Source organism: Anomalospiza imberbis, chromosome 1 (assembly GCF_031753505.1).
Source record: "Anomalospiza imberbis isolate Cuckoo-Finch-1a 21T00152 chromosome 1, ASM3175350v1, whole genome shotgun sequence".
Taxonomy (NCBI): Eukaryota; Metazoa; Chordata; class Aves; order Passeriformes; family Viduidae; genus Anomalospiza; species Anomalospiza imberbis.
In genome coordinates this window covers 84,379,904-84,387,342 of record NC_089681.1, presented here as the reverse complement: position 1 = coordinate 84,387,342, position 7,439 = coordinate 84,379,904, and the positions used below count along the sequence as shown (strand labels likewise).

The 7,439-nt window shown below is 42.9% G+C and overlaps 1 long non-coding RNA gene across 1 annotated transcript in view; it reads right to left on the bottom strand.

Annotated features, from left to right (window-relative positions):
- Positions 1–1,143: 1,143 nt before the first annotated feature.
- LOC137478449 (uncharacterized) overlaps positions 1,144–7,439 on the bottom strand; it is a 169,715-nt gene continuing 163,419 nt past the window's right edge. The window contains exons 7-9 of the long non-coding RNA XR_011001579.1: positions 3,307–3,393; positions 1,440–1,887; positions 1,144–1,352 (exon numbers count right to left, since the gene is read on the bottom strand). This is a non-coding gene — a long non-coding RNA (uncharacterized lncRNA). The remainder of the gene's footprint in view (positions 1,353–1,439; positions 1,888–3,306; positions 3,394–7,439) is intronic.

The following is a 7,439-nucleotide window of genomic DNA, read 5'->3' as shown; positions in this document are numbered from 1 at the left end:
TGATGATAGCTCCACTAGACAGGAAACACTCACCCCTCCTTTCTAATATGGCACTACCAGAAGGACACATTTTCTCACAGACCAAGTAGCAGAGCTGAGAGCAGGGGAGAGAGCAGGAACACCAGAGACCTCCTATAATACATGTCTCAAATTCAAGCTGTTGTAAGACAGCAGAAACTGGCAACACTATTTATTTAACCCGCATTTAATTCTTTAATTGAGAAAAAACATGGTTTATGCCATGCTTGAAATTGGGTGAGATATGGAGAAAGTAAAGCAAAAGCATCCCAGGTATTTTAAGCCCACCACAAGGTAGAAGCTGGAAGGAGCAGACACTTGAACAGCAAACCATTTATTTTGTTTTCTCACTGGATATAACACACCACTTGTTGATAATGCTTTGCAATTCTATACCACCAGGAAGCCCCTCCAGGTGGTTAGGACTCTACCTTTGGTGCTGTAAGAATTTGCAGATATGCAGAAGGGCTCAATCTGTACAGCTCAATATGTACAGCACTCAACACTGACAGAAAATCTTAAGATAAACATACATGTGACAGAAAAGGAGTTGTGGGCATTATCCTGCTGTTCTCTAGGGTATCTACCAAGTCATGATAATTATATGAAGTGACCACATATTGAAAAGGCGAAGAAATAAGAGATGCCACATGGTTGAACTAGCACTAAACAAAGGAGCCACCAGCAGGTGTGAAGTGCAAGTCTTGTCCTTCTTACACTTGCATCACGTGCATTTGACACTGCTCTCAAGGTAAAACCTCACCAGCCATCCCAGCATACTGCCCCAGCTCCTTAGAATCTTACAATAACCTGAGCTGGAAGGGACCCCTGAGGATCACTGAAGTCCAACTCCTGGCCCTGCACAGGACACCCCAAGAGTCACAGCATGTGCCTGAGACCATTGTCCAAATGCATCTTGAACTCTGTCAGACTGGTGCTGTGACCACTGCCCTGGGAAGCCTGTTCCAGATCAACCACCCTCTGGTTCAAACATAACCTCTGCTATGTACATAACATTGGGCTGTCTGTTGGAAAGTTGTGGATTCACCTCCTGCTACCAGTACAGCCATGGTTAAAGAATACATCCAAGAACTGGAAACTATACAGGCAAGTATGTGTAAAGAAGTCTTCTGCTGTTTCTTCACCAAAATAAAAAATGGACCACTGGCAGGTTTGAAATTATGTAGCCACCTACCTGTGCACAAGAACTTGAATCCGAAAGAGTCCTAGCACTCTGAGAAAGGCAAATCCCAGCTCCATACCCGAGTCACTTGCACTCCATCTGGGCCTGTTAAATGCTGGTGCCCAGCTATACCCAGGCTGAGGTCTCCTTCCTAAAAGCCCAACAGAAAGGACACAAATAAAACTTCTGTGAGATTCTCTAGCTTTTTTTAACTAAAGGAGTGGATGTGGCCACTTACTGTGAAGCAGCAAAGTGCTAAATCCAGGAAACACCAGGAAAGCCATGAGCTCGTCCTTCTCCCTCCTAACCCCAGGTATATTCTGACTTTTTATCTCACCTTCCTTCTACTGACTCTCCTACCTGCTCCATTTGGCATTTGCTTTATTGTTGAACTCCAAGATCTCATTTGACAGGGTGAGAAGCAGGAAGGGGTAAATGCCTTCATCCCATTCACCTGACTCATATTACTCCAGAGCACATTTCCACACCTGCTTTCAGATTATTAATCTGAAAGCAGTTAAAAAGACACTAGAAGAAGTATCTTGCTGGCAAAAAAGTAGCTGTCTCACGTTGGTCTGCACCTTCCTTTGGTGTAGGGTACCTACATTAGCCACTTCTTGTGAACATCAGCTCCTGTGCAAGATGGACACAGGCTGATTTTGCAGATCAGCCACTGAATTTCTTCTCTGAAAAAGAAAGAAAAAAGGTTAGGATTCTTAGTTAGTTTTCTGGGATACCTGAAGAAAGCCTTTGCTGGAGCTGGCACCAGTTCATCCCCACCAGCAGGGCTGCTCACAAGGCTTTCTCCCAGCCAGCTCTGGGGGCGGCTGGATCCTTTCATGGGATGACATAACTCACTAAACCTGCAGAAGGCTACACCTGCCAAGGGTGTGGGGGGGAACCTTTCTGGCCTTTTAGGAAGTTGAATTGCCTCAGCAGAGGCCAGTGATGCCAGAATTGCCACAAGAGAGGGCAGGGCTCGTGACCGTGGGGTGAGGGAGAAGGGCCTCCCCATTCTTGGCAGCAGGGATGGCTGGTTTGGCCATTCAGAAGCACAGCCTGAGACTCCTGCCAAATGCCTGGATCACCAGGCTGGAGGCAGAAAGCTGCAGGGCTCCTAGGCCCTCCCTGCTGAAGCTGGCACTGTGCCTGGCACCCCAGGGACAGGGAAACAACTGCTGGCTGGACAGCAGGGCACAGGGATAATTGCCAGCTGGGGCAGAGCTCCAGGGACATCCCTCACACAGCCAAGAGAGACAGGTCTACACCCTGCAAAAGAGCATCAGCCTCATCTGGGGAAACCCTCATGATGCCCTAGACAGATAAAAATCCTTTCCATTAGCTTGGAGCACAGCAGTAAGGGGGAGTGTCCCCTCTCTCGCAGAAAAAGGACCTAATGTCAGGTGTCCTGTCACTGTGGAGAGCTTAGACGGAGGTTCAACTACTATTTCCAGCAGCTGCACTACTTTTGGGGTTGTGGGTTTTTTGGGGGGGCTTTTTTGGGGTCAAGGGACTATTGGGGCTTCTCAAAGGATATTTGTCAGAACTCCCATTGGTGGATGCCATCAGGGGTTAAACATGAGCTGAGTATCTACTTACTGAGCTCAGGAAGGGAAGAGAAGAAAGAGAAAAAAAAAAAAAAAAAAAAAAAAAAGAAAAAACAGAGGCAGTCCCAGGCATGCCCAGGAGCAGACCTTTGGGCACCTCAGGAATTTTACTGGCAGGAACATAGGCACTTGCAGACTTCAGACGCCTCTAGGGTTAGGCAGTAGCTGAGCAGGGGTTTTGAGGATCTAAATATTGGCCACAAATGCCTACGAGGCAGTTAGGCAGAGCTTACATGCCTAAACCTTTTTTGTGGCTCTAGCCCTAAACTAATATTATGGAAAATACCAGCAATTATTAGGGACCTCTTATCAGATTGGATACATGTTTCCTTTGCATAACTTTACCATGGCCTCATTTATGTGGTGCTTGGAGCGGATGAATACCTGTTCTGCATGAGTAATTATGCCAAAGGCTCGTGTGAGGGAGGTAGTTTATGACCGCTGAGTAAGGCCAGCTACGTTTACCAACACAGCTCCAGCACTCACAGTTGGTCTTACCACTAAATCTCCCTTGTTGCTTCGTTTTCCTGATTGCAAACAGATCCCAGAATATGCAGTTGCACTGAGATGATTGATGCCAAGATGCTGCACTGAAAAGGAAGTATTCTTTTAAGTGTTATCACGTTCACGAGCATAAGCAAAGCCATGTCACGTGACAAAATGTAAATAGAGCATTTCTTAGAAAAGCCATTTATTTGCCTCCATGATTTATTATTCAATGACATGTAAGCTATTTTTTCTTTGTTACTGGCACTCATGTTCATAATAACAAGGTACTTGACTTGAAGGTATTTGGCCAACCTTTCCAAAGTGCTATGTAAGCAGTAATCAGAGAGAGCTAGGTTCGTGAGTCAACAAATTGCTCTCCCATGCTGATCAAACAGTCTTGGCATCTCTATAAAAAAAAAATACAAAAGCAGATTTTGGACTGGCTTACCCAGTTTTCTCTCTAAAATTATTTATTGTATTTTCATTTGGCAGAGTTCAGGCTTAAAATAACCAAAAGTGACAGTTGTTTTATTAATAAAATTTTACATGTGATTTTCATTTACGTTTAGAAGGATAAATGAGACAGCAAGTTAGCCTCCAAAGTTTTTGTTGCCATAAATTGGGTTTCATTTGCTCAACCTAAAGGCAAACGATCCTCTAATTTTACACTATACCTCCACAGCCTACAAGTGAAAGCAGTCTGATAATACTTGGGTCAAAACTAATCAGATTAGTAGAGCTGAGTTTTATTGAGAGAAGCTTATATTCCAGCCTACACCAGGTTATTACTGCTAAAGCAAGTAAAAATCAGATAGACTGCACAAGCTGCAGGCTTTACCAGCAGGAGTAACTCAAAAGTAAGTGGGATTTTTACTTGATTTCCATCATATATGCTCACAAACCAAGGTCCTGAATCCAAAACACATATTCCCATGCTCAATATTGCTACTTCACTGTGTAAATGAATGCTTTTTTAATAAAAAAATCTTTAGTTGTGAATCATCTCACTGCTTCTGTGTGCAAAGTGAGTAGAACTGTGTGAATAATTGCATTTATTTTCACTGTGACTGCTGAATTCAAAATATTTTGGAAGCTTGCATTAAACAGATGCAACTTCCCTTTCTCCCCCTGCTTTTAATTTTTTCCATGAAATGAAAAGAGGAGAGTCTCATGTGCACTGAAAAACTCCTTCTGACCCCCAAAATGAAACACTTTGGTTTTGGACGCACGTAGCAAAAGCAAAGGAAATTAAAAAGCTAAATTTCATAAAGGAAGAAACAGTGTTCTCCCCATTCTGATTCAGTAGCCAGCATGCAAGAGACAAATACTTTGGTTTCCTGAGGTCTTTGAAGCTGCCACCTCCATTCCCTGGAGATGCCACTTATCATCCCTCAGCTTAAGGGGGACCACCAGGCTGTGGCTTTCCATGCAGCCAGCCTGCTGTGTAGCTTTTCTATGTGCTGCCTGTTTTGTGGTGCCCCAGACATGGACACAACTCCCAGGGAAATGAGGTGAGGTGTCACTGCCTGAAAGAGCTGCCTCAAAAGCAGCAGGTTATCCTGCTGCAGACAAGATGCTCCCCCAAGGTACAGCTCTGCAGGTGGAAGCTCTTCCAAGCACCCTCCTTTTGGCTTTGCTTCGGTCTGTCTGTGCAGTAAGCTGTTCCCTGAACCCAGAGGCTCCTTTATTCTCAGTGAGGGAGCCCTTCCCATCAGGCTACACATTTATGCTGCTTTTTAACCAAAGGATTACTTCAGCATTTGGTTTCTACCAAAAGGCTGTTAAAATATTTTCACTTATTGCAGGACCACAAACATCTGTTAATTATGGGTCTGGGGTTTATTTATTTATTTATTTTAATAGCTGGGTCTTATTGACCTTCACTTAAGCACTTTTGAATATTTTACTCCATATAAAGACTGCTGTGTTGAAAAGTGCTAACAATTACCATCATGGGAGTCTTGGATTCAAAGACAGTTTGCAGACCTCATTAAGCCAAGGAGCTTGCCAAGTCCAGCCTTTTCAGTTCAATGGAAGCAACATTTAAGTCCCTTCATGTAGCAAAGCAGCTGCTAGCAATGGAGCCTGCCTGGCATGGGCAGAGAGAGCTAAGCTCACCCAGGGAGACTTGTCAGTCCTGGTACCAGAAGACAGGGAGTCACACTGGAAACAAAGGGAGCTGTGAGAAGAACCCTAAAAAGCAGCAGGATGGCTTTTTCGACATAGGGCTGATCAGTGAAGCAGAGTCAAGATCTCTGGGCTAGGTAAAAGCCTCCTGGTTGTTTTGTGTCACGGGAAACATGACTTCTATCTAGTCTCTGTGTAGTTACAATGATAAATCTTAACCAATGCAGAGCAAGACTGGTAAGGTTTTCCAAGCCCAGCTAGTGATGGGCTAGCATGCTAGGAGGTCTGCATCATGCCATTGAGAATTCTTGTCTTGTATGCTGGAGAAAAGCAGATATTTGAGAAGTTTTGAAAAAGTAAGATAAGCAAAATCAACTCTTCAAAGGGAGGTAAGATGCTTTAGGCATCCAACAGATCGAAAATCCAGACTCTGTATTTGCATACTAAACATGGAGGTAGGAGAATGCCTCGGGTTAGACAACAGTGTTTCTGTACTTTTCAGCTCTTCAGTGCCTTCAGTGTGTGAAGGATTGACTACAGGCACTCAACTACATCAGTCTGAGTGAGACAGATCAATCTTACATTGGAATGCAAGATCTTGACAAGAATATGCACAGGGCCAAGAGCAGTTTAGAAGCTTTCAGTCTAAAGGAAGTGAGAAGCATAGTGGCATTGGTATTCATCAGGGAACTCAAAATAAGAAGGAAATTAACAGACTTACAAAAGAATTGAGGCTTCTGAATCCAGCACTATTTAGGCATTTTTCATCCGTGAGGGAAAGGAAAAGATGTGCAAACGCATGACAGGTATCCTGATTCCCAGGCCAGTGCTGTTCACAAAGTCCATCCTTCATTCTTTGTGTCATTCTCAGCTCAGGATGTTTTCAAATGAGTATTTTCAAAAGACAAATCCTCTTTCCTTTCTACTTCCAGTGAAGTCACAGAGATGAACCCTCATATTTGCTCAGCACAACACCTCAAAATTTGTTTGCCCCACACCACTCTATTATATTAAGGCTTCTCTCTGTATTTGTATTCAACCATACATCCTTGCAAGTGCTAATCCAGTATAACACCCAGAAGCTGCCCAAACACAATTCCCAAGTGTGATGTAAGTGAATACCTCTCTGTGGCATGGCTGTTAACAAGTTTTATAGAAATAAGAAAATAACACAGGATTTGCTCTGGAACAAAACTGAATGATAAAATCCCTTAGTGAACATTTTTGAGACATTGTTTTTGCATTTAATTTACAGCTTCCTAGTGTTTATCTCTTCAAGTGGGATTTTACAAATTAACCATGGGTAGAACACTCCCCACTTCATAATTCCCTTATCTTACTTAAATAGGAGACAGATAGCACCTTCTATACATGCTCACACCTAGCTAATAGAAAACAGTGATATATTGAAAATTTCCTTATCACCTCCAGTTCCCACACAGGTGTTCTTGGTGATAAACTACTGAATGATATAAACAGTGATTTCAGGTAAAAAGTAACAATTAGTCAAAAGGAAAAGGAAAGACAAAAAAAAAAAAAAAAAAAAAAAACCAAAAAAAAAAACCACCAAACCACACAAATTAAACCACCTTTCCTGAGCAGGATTTGGAACTGAAAATACTCAAATACAAGACTATACGTGTGAATTTTTTCAGTGAGGCATATAATTCCTTGGAATTCCCTTTAGTAATGCTTGCTGTCACCTCTCACAACCCATAGGCAACTTCTCTTTCCTTTTGAGATGATCTTGATGGGCAATTCACAGATATGATAAGGAAATGTATGATATTCCCTTTGGTGCCAGCCAGTGCAGGTTTGTCTCCAGTGGGTGCTATCACAGATAGGGTGTACAGCTATTCCTGAACAACAGTGGTAGGAGAGTTATTCTGAAAGAGGAATTACTGAGCAAGCTCTCTCCATTTTAGTTCTTCTGGGATTGTTCTTTCAGATGTAATAGAGAGCATTTCAGTGTATTTAAACCAGCTAAACTTGTTGCTGCTATTGTGCAATGAGTG